Here is a 21686-nt window from a genome sequence, read left to right on the forward strand (position 1 = left end):
ATTTGGTGCGTGTAGATTTATGATTTTTATCTCTGCCTCTTGTATTGGTCCCTTAACAAGAATGTAGTGACCTACTTGATGTCTTTTAATCAACCTTAGTTTAAAGTCCACTTTATAAATAAAATAGTTATTCCTGCTTTTCTCAGAGTTCCTGTTGTTTGGCACATTGTTTTCCATGCTTTGACTTTCAATCTATGTATTTCTTTTTGAGTTGTGTGTTTGTTTTATGTATAATATTATTGGATCTTGTTTCTTGATCAGTTTTGCCAGTCTGTTTCTTTTAATTGGTGAATTAAGACCATTAACGATGATAGTTATAACTGATATATATTGACTTATCCTTGACATTCTATTTTCTTGTTGTTGATTCATTTTATTTTCTCTACGTATGCTCTGTCTGGTGGATTAATTTTGTTAGTGTTTATGGAGTTGTAGTCCTTGATATGTTTTTACAGAACATCCTTAAAAATATCTTGGAATGCTAGCTTGATGGTCATGGATTTTTCAGCTGTTCTGTGTCATGGAAGTATCTTATTTCCCCATCAATTTTTAAAAGATTATTTTATGTAGTACATCAATGTCAGTTTGAGGCTGTTTTCTTTTAGGGATTGAAAAATGTCACTCAAAACTGTTTTGTGTTGAAAAGTCTACTATGATTTGGATGGGCCTTCCTTTATATATGATTTGTTTATTTTTTTATCCTTTTTTTAGAAGTCAAAATCTTTTTTTTCTTATTTTAAAAAGCAAAACAGAAAAAAGAATAACATGATACAGAATTTCAAAAAATCATAGGAAGTTAACATTAGTTAATATTTTGCTTATTGTTATCTTAGCCCTAGTTGTTCAGGTTATAAGATCTAAGAGCAAAAATGCTTTTAATATTCTGTTCTCATGTTGAATTTCTGGAATCTTGACTATAATATGCCTTAATACAGTTTTTTTAATCATGGCTAATTGGAGTTCTATATGCCTCACTTATCTGTGTGTCAAATTCTTTTTCCATGGTTGAGAAGTTTTCTACCATTACTTCTGTGAACAGTTTTTTAAAATGTAATTTGCAATATCTTCTACTTTTGTCTTACTCTGATCAAATTTATGTTATTATTCTTTATATCATTTAGTAGCTTTTAAATTGATTTTTCATAGTCCCTTACTATTTTTAGGAAATATTTCTTTTCGTGATTTCTAGTGGCAATCATGTTCTAGATCTGATATTCTGTCCTCAAATTGGTCCACTCTTTTTCAGCTATTTTTCATAGAAATTTTAATCACTTGATATGTTTTAATCTGTTTCATGGATTTAATTTCTTTCCTATGTTTGGCATTCATAGTTTCTAATATTTTTCCAAGCTCATTTTTAAAAATCTGTATATGCTCTGGGTCTACTAACTATGTCCTTCATTGTTGTCATCATCTCTGTAGAAATTATTTTAACTTTTTTCTAGATCCTTAATTATCTCCTTTGTTACTTGTGTTGTTACCATTTCAGGAAGTTCAGGTGGGTGGGTTTCAAATTGTTCTCCTTCATTGGCCACTGGATTTGCCTTTGATGAGTTGGAAGTTTGAGGTTGCATCTTGTTTCTGTATCTTTTCATTTTCTATGTTTTTCTTTTAGTTTAATTCCATAATAGATGGTTGTAAATTGTTTATAGTAAGTAGCTTTTATGGTTAGTATTGAGAACCCTTTGAAGTGACTATTTCTCAGAGGTGTCTTCCAGGTATAGCTGGCTCTGGGTTTTGAATCTTGCAAGTTCCTCTCTCTTTAAATTATTAGGGATGAGAAGTTGCTACCTATTTGGTCTACCCGCCAGTTCTTTGGCACCAGTGCTGTTTATTATCCTCAGGCAATTTTACCCTTTGTGCCTTTAGTTCCACTGAAGTTCGGGCAGCTTCCAGTTTCTGGCTGTGAGGCTGGGACCCTACTTGTGCAGCTCACAACACTCTGTGTGCCTACAGCCTACTTTAACTCAGCTCCCTGACCTCCTACTTACTTGCACTAAATTGTGTCTCACCCTAACACTGGGGAACAATAGATAGAGACAACACACAGCTGTTTTGTATTGAGTTGGTGTCTTTGCAAACTGGTGAGTGGCCAATCTATCTCTCCTGGGGGATGTCTAAACCAGAAAAGCTTACTAACCCCCGAAGTCTTCAATGTTCATTACTTTGTCCAACATTTCTCCATTTAGTCATCTGGCATCATTAGTTGTTTTCATGTGTCTGCTGTCCAACCCCCCCCCCCACGCCATAAGCCAGAGCTCAGAGATAAAGAGCCTCTTGCCACCTCCTTTTTCTGCATTGAGATCTCTCTCTTTGTTCTCCTTGCTTTAGAATCTTGCTTGTCCCTGGAGACCTACTTCTCTCCTCCTTCTTTTCCTTACTTTGCTATTTTCTACGTTCTGGACTCTAAATCTCAGAGATGCTTTTTTTGCTGCTCACCACTCTGCCATCTTCCTTTGTGTGTGTGTGTGTGTGTGTGTGTGTGTGTGTGTGTGTGTGTGTGTGTTTGAAAGCACTTTTAAACTTCTCTATGATGAAAAGTGGGTGACAGCATTTGCGAAAGCTTGTATTTTAATTAATTATTTAATTAATTTTTGGCATCAAGGGTCAAATTAACAACATCGCACTTACCAGGCAGGTGCTTGAGCCATTGAGCTGAACTCCTGGCGTGAAAGCTGTTTTAGATATTTGTATGAAGTATGATACTGTAACCTTACTTCTAAAGAAATTATTTAGGTGAGAGAATGAGAGCTTGATGTGGATAAGTGATCCAGGAAATGGAGAAAAATGGTCAGAGAAACATTATAGGGTAAGATTGATAGGACTTAGTGTTTGCTTGGATGTTCAGACAGGAGACAATAGGGGATGGGTTAACCCTTGAGTCTGTCGCCATTTATGTGGTAGGATCTGTAACAGAATATCCTTAACCCAAGTTGTCTCACTCGAAATTCTTTGCTGATTATTTACTGTGTACCAAGCTAGTAAATGAGATAAACCTGTGACCACTTCAGGGTGCAAGATAAAAGTCAAGTGACTAGACACGAACTATTCCAGATGCAGGGCTCAATTATATGGACCAAGGCTACTAAAGTCCTTGCAATTCACCTAATAAGATGTGTTTATGTTTTTCTTTCTCTTCTGCTCATTGAGGAAACAGTTTTAGAAACTGGATATGAAGATGACCATCTTATTTTTCATGACCTCATAATCTCATACTGAGCTTTCTCAGTGATTTGAGAGACCTGAGACAAGTCCCAGCCCTCAGGACAACCTAAGAAACATTTTTTAGTTACACCAGTGTGTCAGCTGCAATTTTCTAAGTGAAAACTTTTGGCTTACATTAATATTGCAGACATTAGACATATAAATAAAAATAACAATAGTAATATCAAAATACTACAATAAAATGAGATAATGTGGATTTAAACTATTGCGAGATGGGTAAAGTAATATAGGGAACATTCTTAGTGAATCTGGAAGAATTTCTACCCATATCTCTGGTCGTTTTAAGCCTGAAAATTCTGGTGCATTTTGAACTATAAAATTCTTCATTTGTTTCTTCAGTAACTACTTACTTTTCCAGACAATCAGCTAATGAAATTTGGAAAATGCAACAGAGATAGAGAATGTATGGCAATGTGATGATTTGTGTTTGTACCGTTTACTTCTCTGGGTTAGAAATTGGTTTGGAGTCATGATATAGCTTCTCATTAATTTGTGCTTAGTGGCTTTTAAAGTGACAGCATGTTTCTTCAGTTTGTTACTTTGTACCCTGCCTGGTAGCTATAAGGTCTTGAGTTTAGTCTCCTGCACGAAAACAACAACAACAACAATGACAAAAACAAAAATTATTTACTTGCTCTCAATTCTGAAAGCATAAGCTATAGTGTTTTGAGAAGCTTTTAATGTTTTTATTAGTAAAAGAATCATGCTTTTATAATCTCTTTGATTCTATATTTACCTGTTAAGATCATGATTTCTCTCCACAGATTTTCTGTGCATATCACATATTACATTTATATTTGAGGGTGCATAAATACTTCATTAAATCTCTGTGTTATTATTGTTCTGATGATATTTCATTTTTGTTCAAGGAAGCATTTGACATGAAATGGTCAATGGTTAAATTCAATTTTCCTACGATGGTTTCATGAAATTGTCAATAGATTCCAAAGGATTTTAAATGTGATTCAGAGTTTGAATTAAATAAGTAAGGAAACCTCTTCATGTTTCCGAAAATATTGAATTTAATACTTGGACTACAAACTAATCCAGTTTACTGGATCACTAAACGTGAAAATAGATGCGAAGCTATTTAAAACAAAATTAATAACATCTTATTAATGTATCATATTGTGATGAAAATAACATCCTGATATGTTAAGATATTCTCAAACACCTCTAAATCTGTAGTGTCAGCGGTTGGGAATAATGTCAGACTGCTACTACATTTTCCAATGCCACAGATCTATGAGATCCTAACAATGCCACAGATCTATGAGATCCTAATAATGACGATGCAGGCTAGGCCTCAAAACCTGTGTCTCAGCTTTCCTTAGCCTTCCTTAGGGTGCTTAAATCACAAATAAAGTTTTTAGACTTTTAGCATTTAGCACAAAAAACTACTCTTCCATTTTAGAAATGCAGCATGGAGAATACTGTACACAGTTGCTAAGAGAGAGCTGCAGCCCACATCAGCCTACTGTTATAATCAAGCTTTTTGTGATAAAAGTGCTTTGAACAATCTTGACAAATGCTTATAATTATAATAGTTATCATATGGAACACTTGCTATCCTCAAAGGGATTTAAGTATATCATAGAATCTTTCTTTTAAAAAGAGTTAATCAGCCAGCAGATTTCCTTTCTTTTGTATGGAAAGTGCCCTTTAGATACATAAAACTATAATAAATGCATACTTAACTATGTAAACCATTGTAACAATCAAGCCCCTTTCTTTCCAAAGATTTTAAACTATCTCACTAAGTGTATTTCTAGAGGATATAATGACATTCTCCACATAAGCATGGAGACTATCTTGCACTTACATCCTTTCTTATCAGAGTCCAGAGTTTAAGCAGTTTCATCACTGGGATAATTAGGTTGCCAGAGCTCCTCACCCTCTTTTACCTACCTGTCAAGTCTAATGGCTGGCCAGAGATAATTTGCCAAATTGAAAAAGTTAGTAAGAGGTTGCAAGGAAGTATAGGAAAAAAACAAGCAAATTTATAACCTGTCACCCTTAAGTGCTCTGAGGAATAAATGATGTGTTCTTGAAACCAGTGTCGGTTTGCTGGCCCGGAAAATATGGGCATTTCTTACAAAACTTTTGAAGCATTTATTTGACAATTTTAAAATATGGAATAATGTGACCAGATGTTCTTCTTGGGCTCTCAGATGGTTTCAGAGGGAGGCGGGCATGTGGCAAGTGGTATGTAGGTACTCTTCAGTTTCTGGTTTGGCCATGTTTTCAGTTTAGCTAAACTTCAGAGCTCAAGGATTCAAGATTTTCTGTTATATCTTTTGATTCTCCCACTAACATTTAGTCTATCAAGTAATAAATGTGAATACTACAATGTAAAAAAAAAAAAAAAAGGAAAAGAATTGCACTTTCCAGAATGGAGTTTACTATTTCATTTTGTGTTTATAAATCAGTATCTCATGCCATACTCTACTATAGATGAAGATAGGGCCAAATGCTGATTTAAGCATTCAAAATGAAAAAAAAAAATATATATATATATATTTAGCACAAAAATACATATATATATATTCATATATATTTATATATATGTATATTTAGCACACATATATATATATTCATATATATTTATATTCATTTATATATAAAAATTCAGAATCTATGTTCATTTTTATATAAATGAATTCAGAATCTAAATCTTTTTTCATGTTTTTTTTTTTTTTTTTTTTTTTTTTTTTTTTTTTTGTTATATGCTCTCACGCTGAAAAATATTTGTTAAACTAGTAAGTTTTCGGTCTTGTGGGTCCAGTAGATTTGAAGTCCTGCAAAGATAGCTCTTCCTTCATATCAACTCGCTTACCATCTTTGTTGGTATTGTTGAGGGAGTGCACTTATTTACTACAAGTAGCAGCTGCACAGCCTTAAATCCTTATGATTATCTTTTTTTCACAATCTAGGAAAGTGGCAAAATCAAAGCCAAATAAATTAGATGGTCCTGAGATGCTGATGGTGTTTGTAAGGGATTCAAACAAATTTTGTTGTTCTGAGGCAATGTGAGCAATTTTTGGAATGTCAAGAGTGCTGGAAGATTAATATCTCCTCACTGAGAGTAGTTTTTATTCATGCGAAAGGTCAAATCCAGACAATCAGATGCTTCACGTAAACAGCTTTTGTAATTCCCTGCAGAGTGATGTCATGAAAAGCATTAACATTAATTCTTGTTCTTCAGTAAATCGAATATTTTATGCAGTTTTCTTTCTGCATAAATTCATTATAAACAATTTAATTTACATTTTTATTTTGCTATTGGGTGCCTCTGGATGAAACACACTACAGACTTTTTGTTTGATTATTCTAAGTATTTTGGTAGACTCTTTCTTACCAAACCTAAAGGACACCTACTTTTTGACTATCTAAGGGACTATCTAAGAGACTGGGAATTGAGTATTTTAATCATCAGCACATCTCTCCATGACGTCACTGGAAAGGTACAACTTAGGTTTATTGCCATCTCTGCTCAGCACTATCTGCCCTCCATGGTCAGATGTACTAACATTATCTTCCATTAGTCTCTCAGTGGATAGTTTCTTGCAAAGTCTGTATGTTCATTAGGTTCCATCTTATAGAATTTAACTCTTCCTTGTAAGGCTCAATAGCTTAGCTGTCAGGCCTGCCCTGGAACTGATAGCAAAGTGTGCTGTGACTATGTAGCTTGGGAGGAGTAGACAAAATAATGGTGAGAAATTCTGTGCCTCCGTGTTGTTTGGCATCAGAAACTCACTGTGACCGGAATTGAAAAGTGTGTCAGCATTTGTCCTCATTCTGCTGTGCAGCATAGTGTTTCTGACAGGCGATGCTTCATCACAGAGGCAGATTTGAAGAGGACGTGTGCAGTGTGCTGTACTTCCATAAATCAAAGGCTAGGACTGCCTGGGCCCTCCTATTTAGGAATAAATGGAATTGAAAATGAAATGCTTAGTAATGAACACTTAGCTGAAAGGGTTAGCAACTGGGACAGTGAGTGGGAGATGAGAGAACGAGGACCAGGAGATTTATTAAATTGACAAAATCTTTGCTTTTGCAGTTTAACATTGCTTCCCTTTGTTCTGTTCTCAGTAGAGATGGAGAACAGCTGGACAGCACCACCTGTGTAAGAATCCGTCATATTTTTTTTTTTTTTTTTTTTTTTTATCTTTTTCCTTTTTATCGGTACCGGGGATCGAACTCACGACTGCCTGCTTTCAAGGCAGGCGCTTATGCCGCTGAGCTAAATCCCCAGCCCCCTTCATATTTTTGAATAACATTAATAAACTTAGAGAAAGATTTATTAAATCTTTTTAATGTGGTAAGTCAAACTTTCATTTAATCTGTCAGTGCAGAAATGCATATTTTTTTTTCTGAAGATGGTTTGTTATGGCTGTGCTCAGAACAGTAGGTTTATAATTGCATGTGTGTGTGTGTGTGTGTGTGTGTGTGTGTGTGTAGGGAAGCTATTGTCCAGTCAGAAGTGAAAAAGAGAAATACAAGAATTTCAGGAATGCTATTAAGCCCTGTAGGAAAGTAAAGAAAGCCCTAGTTACTTATGTAACTTGCATACTTTGTGGTCCTCAGCAGAGTATCAGGATTCCTATCAACCCATACTTCTGGTGGGTGGGTGCAGAAAGGTTATTAAGGTCCAAAGTCACTGTTAGTGCATTATGACGTTTTCCCCAGCTGCTGAATTTATAAATTGTTTATGTTTCTACCAATATCCATTAATAAAGTATAGCTATTAAAACGACCCAGCTATTTTTATTTGCTGAGGCCTTTCTATTCACTGAACAATGATGTTTCTACTTACTGTTTGTAAATTTTGCAAGCATTTATTATTGGTTGGTATTGTACATCTTTCTTTTCTGTCTAAACATATCCTTAGGTTATAAATGTCTTTCTTTTCAGCAGTTGTCACACCATACTCCCCAAAAGTCTCAAATGATAAGAAACTGTAATACTTGGATCTGACTCTATGTGAATCTCACCTTCCCAATTTTAAATAATCTTTCGGAATTCTGAACCTGAGGCATATCTTGAGTTTTGTTCATTTTACTGAGAGTCTCAATTCGATTACAGTCATTGACTTATTTCAGTTTTGTCAGTCTTTTAGGATCAAATTTATTGGTTGGTGTTTACTTGAAGTTTAAATATTTTATATGCCATTTTGCAAAATTTTGTATTACATTTGTTAATTTTCTAATTTATATTAGACTTAATGTCTCAACTTTAATGCTACCATTTTTTTTCTATTGTATTAAATTTATTTATTTATTTATTTATTTATTTATTTATTTATTTATTGTCTTTTTCAGTACCAGGGATCGAACTCATGACTGCCTGCTTGCAAGGCAGGCGCTTATGCCGTTGAGCTAAATCCCCAGCCCCTAAATTTATTTTTTTAACTCTTCCACTTGAAAGTGTCAGGGTGAAGACAAGCTTCTGAAAGTTTGCTGGGATAAACTGACAAAGGTTGAATAAATGAAAAGTGGCAAAAATTTATTAAAGAGCAAAGGGTAGCAATCACTGACTATTGACAAATTATTATACACTTTTTCTATACAGAAGGGTGAGGATTGGAAACGCAGACACTTTTTAGGAGACTAAACCAAGATATTTAGGGGAGCTCCTTTGGCTTAGAGAATATGGAATGGCTGGAACAGTGTCAGCTTGACCATGGAGCAGACATTAACAGTTTATAAGTAATAATCTATGGGACTGAAATAAAAGACAGTCATACACAGCAACAGTCATTCCAGCTACATGGACAGACTTCAGTCTTCAATAAGTTTAATAAATTAAAACTAGCAGGAGAGAGGCAATTGTATCCTCTTTAGTGAGTGCAGAAATTAGACTGAAAGCCTCTCTCTGTGCCAGAATTTGGGAAACAAGGAAAGGTCAGAGGCTCCTTGATTTTGAGCTTTTAAGGGCTCCCAGCATGTCAAAGCTTCAGTCTTTGAGTTGCCTTTTTGTAAAACCCCAATGAGAGCTTATTCCATTGATTTATATTCCTTTACTTTATGAACAATATTTTAAAAGGTATGTGATTTGATCAAAAAGAGTAAATTATACCTGTAACTCTGGTCCTGTAATAGTTCAGGATGTGTTGTTAAATGATAAAAGAAGTTTGTGTCTAAAGCTATAAATTATGTACTTTTCTATTAAATGTCAGTCATATTTGTCTACCAGTTTGACATCACACACAAACACTGTGAGGTCAGTAGCATATAACTGCTGCACATGGGATTATTTTAACAACACAGACTGTACTGGAAAGATGTGGTTGAAACTCTGCCATGGCCCTGGAGTCACTCATCAGGATTCATGCGACCCTGGTTATGAGGTCTTTAGAGACACAAAGGTCCAGATATCTCTCTTGGTCCTCACTGCACATGGACTTTGGGATTTACCTCTTTTTCGGTTCTTACCACGTTTTCGATTTTCTTTATTAATTCATTCTCTTAATAATAGAAGCACACGATCATCATCAAAGTGAAAAGTGTGGAGGCAGACAAGACAATAAACTGACATCTGCTTGAAACAACCTCAGCAAACGACTTGATGTATATAATTGTATGTTTCCTTTGTGGTTGCATATACTCATTTAAATGATATAAACTAGTTTAAAAGTACGGATTTATGACTGCTTGTTTTCCACACTTGGGTTTATAAACTACCTTTTATTTTGAAACCTGCTTTTCTCATTTAACAATGTGGAAACTCTTATAGGAATAAACCATTCTTCTATTAAAATTTAAAATTGTGATACAGTATGCACAATATAAAATTTCCCTTTTAACCAGTGTTAGTGTGTAGTTTAATACTGTTAAGTCTATTTCCATAATTGTGTAAATCTTGAAGCATTTTTTTAAAATTTTAAAGAGATTAAGGCAAAGGAGGACATAACAAAGCAGATCAGATCAGAACAATGCAAGTAACACAGCATTTTACCACAAGACAACCCATATTTAACAGAGCTACCATAATGTCTCTTTCTTTGAAGTAGTTGAGCATAGCTTCATATATGATAGTAACAAACACAAAAAACAGTATAAAAACATTCAAGAGAATGAAAGCATTACAGGTCTTTCAGAACCAAGTAGCAGAGAACTAACAATGGCTAATATATTGTCTCATTTTCCATAGAAAATTTGTTTATATTATCACACATAATAGTATCCAACAATAAGATATAACAGAATAGAACCAAAGGAAACAGAAAAACAAAAGCATAGTAGGATTTCAGTAAGATGATACAAAATCAGCACTGGCTATTCTAATGTCTTATTTTCTTTAAAATAGCTGTTTATACTATCACAGATAATAAAATCAAACAAACTAAGATAAAACCATTCCATCTAATGAATGCAGACATTGTAAAGCTTCAGAGCAACGTAATGGGGAATCACGATTACTATAAACTCTTACGTACTGTTACCATTTCTTACACTAGGGAGACTATACAGTATTTATACATATGAGTTTGATTTATTTCACTTATGAGTATGGTCTCAAGTTGCATCCATTTATATATATATATATATATATATATATATATATATATATATATATTAATGTAATCATTCTTTATAGCTGAGTAGTAGTCCATTGTATAAAAATACCACAACTTTTTAAATCCATTCCACAGCTGATGGATACCGGTCATTTCCAAGATCTGGCTATTACAAATTGTGCTGCTATAAACAGGCATGCACATATATTACCATGGTATGATGTTTTCAGTTCTTCTGGGAATATGCCTAGAAATGGAATAGCTTGAACAAATGGGACTGCCAATGCCAGGTTTTGAGGTATCTCCAGGCTGACCTCCATGGTCGATGCACCAGTCTACATTCCCACCAACAGTGCAGAAGAGTTCCCTTTTCTCCACAGCCTCTCCAGCATTTGTTGTTGATAGTTTTCTTGATCCTGGCCATTCTTTCAGGAGTGAGATGGAATCTCAGTGTGGTTTTAATTGGCATTTCTCTAATGACCTATGATGATGAGCATTTTTCCATGCATTTATTTGCCATTTGTATTTCTTCATCTGAGAACTGTGCATTCATCTCAGATGCCCATTTTTAGATTGGGTCTTTGAACATCGAGGGTCTAATTTTTTAAAAATTCTGTATATGTTTTAGACAGAAGTTCTTTATCTAAGGGACAGTTCACTAAGATTTTTCCCAGTTTGTGGGTTTTCTTTTCACTATGCTGGAGATTTCTTTTGACATGAAGAAACTTTTTAATAAGAGGTGATCCCAGTTATTGATTCTGGGAAGTATTTCCCGTGTGGATTAATTCCTGTTCATGAATTCTTTACTTACCCTTATGTTTTCAAGATTTTTACCCAATTTGTCTTCCAATAGATTTAGTGTTTCTGTTTTGATATTCAGATCTTTGATCCATTTAGATTTTAGTGTAGTACATGGTGATAGGCATGGGTCTAGTATTTTTTTTTTCTTTTTTTTTGGCATGCGGAGAGCCAGCTTTATAGCACAATTTACTAAAGAGACTGTTGTTCTTCCAGTGAACCTGTTTGGCCCCTTTATCAAAGATAAGGTGATTGGGGCTGGAGGTTTAGCTCAGCGGCATAAGCACCTGCCTTGCAAGCAGGAAGTTGTGAGTTCGATCCCCAGTACCAATAAAAAGAAAAAAAAAAAATAAAGATAAGGTGGTTGAGTGTGTTTGTAGTTGTGGTTGTATCTTCTAATCTATTCCGCTGATCTTCAGATCTCTTTTTATTACAGTACCATGCTGATTTTACTACAGTTGCTTTGTAGTATAACTTCAAGTCAGGGATTGTGATGCCTCCTGCCTTGCCTTTGTTGCTTCAAACTGTCTTTCTTATTCTAGGTCTCTTCTGGTTCCAGATAAATTTTAGGAGTGATTTCTCTAGATCTTTGAGGTATGTTGATAGTATTTTAATTGGGATTGCATTGAATGTGTATAACAATTTTGGCAGAATGGCTATTTTCTCAATATTTATTCTCCCTATATATCAACAAGGGATGTCTTTCCATTTTCTGAGATCCTCTTCGATTTCTTTTTTCAGGGTATTATAATTTTTTCTGTATGGATCTTTTACTTCTTTCGTGAGGTTAATTCCTAAGTATTTCTTTTTTTTTTTTGGATGCTAGTTTGAAGGGTGTGGCTTCTCTTATTTCTCTCTCTGTGATTTTGCTATTGATTTTTGAGTATTGACTTTTATGCAGCTACATTGCTGAATTCATTTATTATATATAGGAGTCTTTCAGCAGAGTTTTGCAGTCATCTATATAGAGTATCATGTCATCTGCAAATAATGATAGTTTAACTTCCTGTTTTCCTATCTTTACCACTTTTATTTATCTCTCTTGTCTTATGCTCTGGATAGTATTGACAGTACTATGTAAAATAGGAGCACTGATAAGGGACATCCTTGTCTTGTGCCTCATTTGAAGGTAAAAGCTTTCAGTTTTTAGCCATTTAATATGATGCTGGCTGTAGGTTTGTCATAGATGGCCTTTATCATATTGAGGTAAAGACCATCTATTTCAATTTTCTGTAAGCATGAGTGAGTGTTATAACTTATCAAAAGCTTTTTCTGCATCTATAGAAATTATCGTGTGATTCTTACTTTTGGCTTTATTGATACAGTGGATTACATTTATTGACTTATGTACGTTGAACCATCCCTGCAAGCCGGGGATGAATCCCACTTGGTCGTGGTGTAAATCTTCTTGATGATTTGTAGCAATCTGTTTGCCAATATTTTATTGAGGATTTTTGCATCTGTGTTCATTAGAGAGATTGGCCTGTAGTCCTCTTTTTAGTTGGGTCTTTCTCAGATTTTGGTACTAGAGTAATATTTGATTCCAAGAATGACTTAGGAAGAATTGCTTCCCTTTCAATTTCATTAAAGAGTCTGAGGAGTGTTGGCATTAAGTGTTCTTTGTATTTGTTGTAGAATTCCGCAATGAATCAGTCTGGTCCTGGGCTCTTATTTGTAGGTAATTACTTAATGATATTTTCAATTTCATTAATAGAAATTGGGGTTTTCAGCAGTTTTACATCTTCTTGACCCAGCTTTGGTACTTCATATGTTTTTAGGAATATGTCCATTTCTTCTACGTTATCGAACCTATGAGAGCAGAGGTACGGATTATCTTCGTTTTATTCTTTCATTTCTATTAAGATTTCTATTTCAAATAGGTACGGATGATCTTCGTATTTCCACAGAGTCTGTAGTGATTTCACTTTTTTCATTCCTTATTGTATTAATTTGAGCCTTTCTTGAGCCTTTTAAAATAAGTTTGGCTAGCGGCTTATCAATTTTATTTATTCTTTCAAAGAGCCAACTCTTTGATTGATTCTTTCATTTGTTTTCTTAGTCTCTATTGCATTAATTTCTGCTCTGATTTTTATAATTTCCTCCCTTCTTTTAGCTTTGGGCTTGCTCTTCTTTTTCTAGATATCTGAGGTGTAGCATCAGGTTGTTTATTTGTATTTGTTCTGTTTTCCTGATGTGGGAACTCAGTGCAATAAATTTTCCTGTGAGGACTGCTTTCATTGCATCCCACAGATTCTGTTAAGTTATATTTGTATTTTCATTTACTAGTAGGTATTTTTTAATTTCTTCTTTAAGTTCCCCTGTAACCCACTGATTGCTCAACAATGTATTATCCAATTTCCATGTATTGGGGGGGGTTGCAGTTGCTTTTATCATTAATTTCTAGTTTCATGGTGATATGATCCAATAACATGCAAGGGATAATTTCAATTCTTTTACATTTATTTAAATATGTTCTCTTGGCTAGTATATGTTCTGTTTTAGAGAATGTCCCATGTATTGCTGAGAAGAATGTGTACTCTGATGTTGTTGGATGGAACACTCTGTATATGTCTATCAAATAATTTTTTACAGATGTGATTCAGTTCTGTTATTTCTTTGCTGATTTTCTGTCTGGTTTATCTGTCCCTTGGTGTTAATGGTGTGTTAAGGTCTCCTGTTGTAATTGTGTTATTGCTAATTTGATTTTTCATTTCTATTAATACTTGCTTTGTATAACTGGGTGCTCTGGAATTTGGTGCGTATATATTTAAGATAGTTATCTTTTCCTCTTGAAGTTTTCTCCTAACCAGTATGCAGTGACCTTCTGTATTTCTTAGGATCATTCTTGGTTTGAAGTTCACATTATTGCAAACAAAATAGCTATCCCTGCTTTTTTTTTTTTTTTTTGGTGTTTTTTGCTTTTTTCTTTTTCCTGTTGCATGAAGTATTGTTTTCCATCGTTTGACTTTCAGTCTGTGACTTTCCTTTTGATTTAGATGGGTATTTGCAGACAGCATACGGCTGAATGTTGTTTCTTGATCCATTCTGCCAGTCTGTTTCTCTTAATTGGTGAATTGAGACCATTTACATTAATGGTTATAACTGTTATATATTGGCTTATTGTTGACATGTTATCTTTCTCCTGTTGCATCATTATCTTTCCATTCTGTTTAATGGTCTATCTTGGTTTTTTCCTATGTGTATCTAGGCTGTCTTTCAGTATTCTTTGCAGGCTTGGCTTGGTGATCATGAAGTTCTTCAGCTGTTCTTTGTCATAGAAGTATCTAACTTCTCCATCCATTTCAAAGGACAGTTTTTCAGAGTACATCAGTCTAGGTTCAAAATCATTTTCCTTTAGGATCTGAAATACTTTATTCCATGCTCTTCTTGACTACATTGTTTGTGTTGAGAAGTCTGCTGTGATTCTGATAGGCTTCCCCTTATCAGTGATCTGTCCTTTCTCTCTGACAGTTTTAGTACTCTATTCTTATGTTGCATTTATGGGATGTGACTATTATATGTCTGGGTGTAGTTTTATTTTGGTTATGGGTATTTGGAGCTCTGTATACTTCACTAATCCTATTGTCAATTTCCATTCTTATGTTTGGGAAATTTTCAGCTATTACTTCTGTGAATAGCCTCTTTATATCATTTGTGTTGTTCCCTTCTTTTTCATTTATCCCTATCAATCTTATGTTGTTTTTCTTTGCATCGTCTTGCAGCTGTTGTTATTTTCTAATTCCTTATTATTTTTAAAAGATCTTTCCTTTCCTGTTCAGTAGCTGCAATCTTGTCTTCAAGGTCTTAAATTCTATCTTCACTTTCATTGAATCAGTTTTGAAAACTTTTGATGGAATTTTTGATTTCCTGCTCCATGTATTCTGTTTGTTTCTTAAATTGTTCATCCAGGGAGTCTATCTTTTTGTTTGTCCCTCTAATTATTTTAACTATTTTCTTTAGACGTGTTCAGCATCTCTTTCATTACTTTTATCATTTCTTCTTTTACCTAGGAGATTATTTCGAGATTGAATTCCTTTAAAACTTCCTGGAGTTGCTTCTTTATTTCAGTTGCTATTATTACAGTTATTTCAGTTGTATGGCATATATTTTCTTCTATGGCTCCTAGGCTTTCTTGGGATGGGCTGGAGGTTTGAGATTGCATTTTGGTCTTTCATTTTGTCATTTTCCTTTATTTATGTGTTTCAAGTGTTGTTCCAAGGCTTCCCCTGGATGTGTTGAAAATTGTGTCCTATGCCCTAGACTCCTGAGACTGAATGGAGGTTGCTGGGTGTAGTCCAGTCAGGCCCTCAGTCCCTCTCGTGCCACCTTCAGTGTTCTAGGTAACTAGGCAGACACCTAACCACTGTGGATGATGGGCTAAAGCTCTTCTCATCACAGACCAATTCCCTGGAATTCACTTCACCTACTCTCAACTCCCATAATTGAAGAAGATTGCCTGGCATAATGTGGTTGGTCCACAAAGCCTCCCAAGGATAGTCTCGTGTGGCTGGGAGCTAGGCAGTTCCTTGAGCTCTAGACGAGATGATCTTAAAGTCCCCCAGGGTTTGGGATGGTGCTGGTACTCACCCCAGCTGCCAGCTGAGTTTTCTGGTTTGGCAGAAGGTCACTGGATGTGGCCTGGACAGGCCTGAAACCTGCCCAGCACAGCCTAGTGTGGTCTGGGCTCTGGGTGAGTCCTTTAGCTCACTCATGAAGCTTTTTACATCTTTATGAGACAAAAAGTCTTGCATTAACAGACTGAAACTCTATATCCATTCAATAGTAGCTCTCCATTCTACTTAGTTTTGGCTTCTAATAACCAACATTTCACTTTCTGCCTCTATGATTTTGACTGTTCCTATTATTCTGTTTAAATTAAATTTCATGAAATTATCTTTTGTGACTGGATTATTTCCATTAGAATAATTTCCTCAAGGTTTATCCATGTAGTATGGATTAGAATCTCTTCCCTTTTAGAGCTTTAAGTATATGCCACATTTTGTTTATGCATTGATTTGTCTATGGACACATGGGCACCTTATCTTTTCACTATTGTGAACAATCCTGTCATAGATATGATTATACACAAATTTCTTTATTTTAACTCTTTATATATGCAGAATTATAATTGTTGTTCATACAGCACTGAACCATGTATTTTAAGGAACCACCAAAACAATCATACCACTTTGTATTCCATCATCACTGTTTAAGAACTCTATTTTCTCTAATATACATTCTTTTGAATGAACTCATAAATATTATATCAATTTGTTTCTTCTCATTGTTTTCCTCCCACATATTATGAACTCTTACAGAGAGTTTGAGACAAGAGTGAAATCTGAATTGAGCCTTGAAAGACAGCTGGAATTCACCAAATGGGAGAGTGTGGAAGGCCTTACCCTCCTCCTCTCCTAGTTCACCTGAGCCCGCACAGATTGCTCTGGCTTTGGAGAATCTGTCATTTTCAGATGGGCCTTCCACAGTCAGTATGTTTCATTTGAGTCTCTTTGAGCCTGATGTCAGACTACAATGGATTGTGGGTAAGGTTCAAAGAATCTTAGACTTTGAAAAATTTCCATACTAAAGTGATGCTCCTCTCTAGAGACATATACTTCTGAACCCAGTATTTTACCTTCAAATTTGAAGGTTTTAGGATTCCTTGAATTTCTGTGGATGATCACTCAGGATTCCATGGGTTAGGAGCACCTGCTCCAGTATCTGAAGCAGTGCTCATACTTCGATAAGCAGAAAAAGTTGAGTCTACTTAAACTTCATTATTTGCCATCATCACATTGCTCTTTCTCCTTATTTTTATCTTCTCCCTGTTCTCTGCTTCTTCTCTTTTTCATTGGTTTTCATTTGCACCTGATAGAACACTTTTTTCTTGCTGGTATGCAGTGTGAATGTGCCTGTTATCTAGTGATCCTTAACATATCACCAGAAGTAGGTGGGAGTCTTGTATTATCAAGCAAATCCAGTAGAGTTCAATTGCCTCATAATGACTGTTAGCAAAGCTTTATCCATAGAATGAGCTATTAATTGTAGTTAGGAGTCTTGAATACTCTCAAGCACTTCTTGGTTTTAATCTTAAAATTGTCTTCCCCTTGCTCCAGGCCCTTGGGTTGCTTCTGTTTTTCTAGAATCCCCACTGGAATAGCACTGAGACTGTAACATCTGGCACATGACATTCTTAATAAAACACATATGCTGTTATAGTACATAATTCTGCATAGATAGTATTGCTATTGTGATGTTTAATTCATTAAAAGAGTATTTTTTAATAGTTGTATTTAATTTTTTTAAAATTTGGAATGATAGTATTAAACAGTGGTTTTTACGAATTTTCATGAGATTTTGCAGAGTACCTTCTAAATATCTCTAATATCTACATATATTTAATTGCTATTTTATGTCTCAAAATTGAAAAAAATGAAGAAATATCTTCCAAAATAATGCTTTATGAAATGTTTAAAAGTGCATTTGTGTGACAAATTTCGCTGACTGTATTTTTGTCACCCTGAAAAATCTGAATTTGTTTCCCATTCCTGTTCTTTTAAATTTTTTTTTATTTTAAAGAGATTAAGATAAAAGAGGACATAACAAAGCAGATCAGAACAGAAAAATTTAAGCAACACAGTATTTCACCATGAGATAATCCAATATAACAGTAGCTACAATAATATCTTTTTCCTAGAAATAGTTTAGCATATCTTCATACACAATAGTATCAAACATAACAAAATAGTATAAAATCATTAAAGAGAACAAAAGTATTACAAGGATTGAGAACCAAATGACAGAAAATGAACAATGGTTACTATATTATCTCATTGTGTATAAAAATTTTTTACTGCCACACATAATAAAATCCAAAAAGATACAACATAATAGAACCAGTGGAAACAGAAGAACAAAAGTATGGTAGAACTTCAAAACAAGATAATATTAAATTGACACTGGCTATTGTAATGTCTTGCTTTCTTCAAAATAACATTTTGGGGCTGGGGATTTAGCTCAGCGGCATAAGCGACTGTCTTGCAAGCAGGCAGTCATGAGTTCGGTCCCGGGTACTGTTAAAAAAAAAGGAAAAAGACAAAAAAAAAAAAATAGCATTTCATACCATCACAGAGAGCAAAATCAAACAACTCAGGATAAAACCATTCCAACTAATGAATGGAAACATTATAAGGTTTCAAAGCAATGTAATGGGGAATCATGATTACCATAAACTTTTATGTTCTCTTACCATTTCCTACACTAGGGAGACAGTATGGTATTTATACATCTTAGTTTGATTTATTTCGCTTATGAGTATGTTCTCAAATTATATACATTTAGTTATAAATATCTTAAAGTGATCATTCTTTTTAGCTGAGTAGTACACCATTATATAAAATATCACAATTTTTAAGATCTATTCCTCAGTTGTTGGACACATAGGTGGTTTCCCAGATCTGGCTATTACAAATTGTGCTGCTATAAACATGGGTGCACATATATCACTGAGTGTTTGACGTTTTCAGTTCTTCTGGGAATATTCCTAGAAGCAGAGTAGTTGGAACAAATTGGACTTTCAATCCCAGCTTTTTGAAGTATCTCCAAAATGACCACCATAGTGGTTGCACCAGTCTACATTCCCACCTACAGTGCAGAAGAGTTCCCTTTTCTCCACAGCCTCTCTAGCATTTGTTGTTGGTAGTTTTCTTGATCCTGGCCATTCTTTCAGGAGTGAGATGGAATCTCAGTGTGCTTTTAATTTACATTTCTGTAATGACCAATGATGATGAACATTTTTTCATGTATTTATTTGCCATTTGTATTTCTTCATCTGAGAAGTATGCATTCATCTCAGATGCCCATTTTTGGATTTGGTCTTTGAATTTCGAGGGTCTGACTTTTAAAAATTCTTTATATGTTTCAGACAGAAGTCCTTTGTCTGATGGACAATTCACTAAGATTTTTTCCCAGTTTGTGGGTTTTCTTTTTATTATGCTGGAAATTTCTTTCGACATGCAGAAGCTTTTTAATAAGATGTGATCCCAGCTACTGATTCTGAGATTTTCCCATGCAATTTGATTGCTGTTCATAAATTTTATACCTACCCCTATGTCTTCAAGATTTTTAGCCAATTTGTCTTCCAACAGATTTACTGTCTCTGTTTTAATATTCAGATCTTTGATCCATTTAGATTTTAGTGTAGTACATGGTTATAGGCGTGGGTCTAGTTTTAGTTTCTTGCATGTGGAGAGCCAGTTTTTCCAGCACCATTTATTAAAGATGCTGTCGTTCTTCCAGTGAACCTATTTGGCCCCTTTATCACAGATAAGGTGATTGAGTGTGTTTGTAGTTGTGGTTGTATCTTCTAATTTATTTCATTGATCTTTGGCTCTATTTGATTCCAAAACCTTATTGATTTTATTACAGTAGCTTTGTAGTGTAATTTCAAGTCAGGGATTGTGATGCCTCCTGCCTTGCCTTTGTGACTTCAAACTGTCTTTCTTATTCTAGGTCTCTTCTGGTTCCAGATGAATTTTAGGAGTGATTTCTCTAGATCTATGAGATATGTTGATGGAATTTTAATTGGGATTGCATTGAATGTGTATAACATTTTTGGGAGAATGGCCATTTTCACCATATTTATTCTTCCTATACATGAACAAGGGATGTCTTTCCATTTTCTGAGATCATCTTTGATTTCTTTTTTCAGAGTATTATAAATTTTCTGTATAGATCATTTACTTCTTTTGTGAGATTAATTCCTAAGTGTTTCATTTTTTTGGATGCTAGTTTGAAGGGTGTGGCTTCTCTTATTTCTCTCTCTGTGATTTTGTTGCTAGTGTATAGGAATGCTATTGATTTTGTGTATTGATTGTGTATCCAGCTACACCGCTGAATTCATTTATTATACCTAGGAGTCTTTCAGTGGAGTTTTGGGAGCCTCTAATGTAAAGTATCATCTCATCTTCAAAGAATGATAATTTAACTTGCTCTTTTCCTATCTTACTCCTTTTATTTCTCTCTTTTGTCTATATGCTAAGGCTAGTATTTCAAGTACTATGTTGAATAAGAGTGGTGATAAGGAACACCCTAGTCTTGTGCCTGATTTTAAGGAAAAGGCATTCAGTTTTGGGCCATTTAATATGATGCTGGCTGTAGGTTTGTCATAGATGGCCTTTATCATATTGAGGTAAGACCATCTATTCCAATTTCCTGCAAAGTTCTTAGCATGAGTGAGTGTTTTACCTTATCAAAAGCTTTTTCTGTATCTATAGAGATGACTGTTGGGAGCCGCAGCCCCGAGCCCGGTCGCCTCACTTGGCGGACGTGAGGCCTGTAGTAAAGAGTGAGGCCTGAGGTAGATTACCCCTCCCATCAAATATGTTAGTTTCCTGCTTACCGCGTAAACAACCCGCTCAACAATATAGTCTGCCTGGCAACTGATGATGTTAGCCAATCAGCTTGCCTTGCTTACTTTAACATGATTGGACACTGTACCCGTATATATACCGGTGCCACCCCTGGGCGAAAGAAGAAGCCAGGTAGAAGCCCGGAAGTAGAAGCCCAAAAGGAGCCGCAGAGAGCGGACCGGTAGAGGCTTTGGGGCAGGCTAAAGCACAAAAAGAGCCGCGGGGAGCGGACCAGAGGAGGCTTCAGCTGGGAGAACCCAGGGCAGGCTGTACGGAGAAGGAAAATAAAAAAAAAAGGTTGTCCACTACCAGACTTTGTCGTGTGTCCTTCCTGCCGGCCGGGAGCGGACATCGACAGATGACCATGTGATTCTTACTTTTGACTTTATTGATATGGTGGATTACATTTATTGACTTACCTATGTTGAAACACTGCTGCATGCTAGGGATGAATCCCACTTGGTCGTGGTGTATAATCTTCTTGATGACTTGTTTCATCCTGTTTTCCAATATTTTATTGAGTATTTTTGCTTGTGTTCATTAGGGAGATTGGCCTGTAGTTCTCTTTTTAGTTGGATTTTTCTCAGATTTTTGGCACTAGACTAATATTTGCTTCCAAGAGTGACTTAGGAAGAATTGCTTCCCATTGATTTCATTAAAAGGTTTGAGGAGTGTCGGCATTAAGTGTTCTTTGTATGTGTTGTAGAATTCCGCAATGAATCTGGGCCTGGACT

This window comes from Cavia porcellus, unplaced genomic scaffold (assembly GCF_034190915.1).
Source record: "Cavia porcellus strain 051 isolate PalLab524CR breed Dunkin Hartley unplaced genomic scaffold, mCavPor4.1 scaffold_5, whole genome shotgun sequence".
Classification (NCBI taxonomy): domain Eukaryota; kingdom Metazoa; phylum Chordata; class Mammalia; order Rodentia; family Caviidae; genus Cavia; species Cavia porcellus.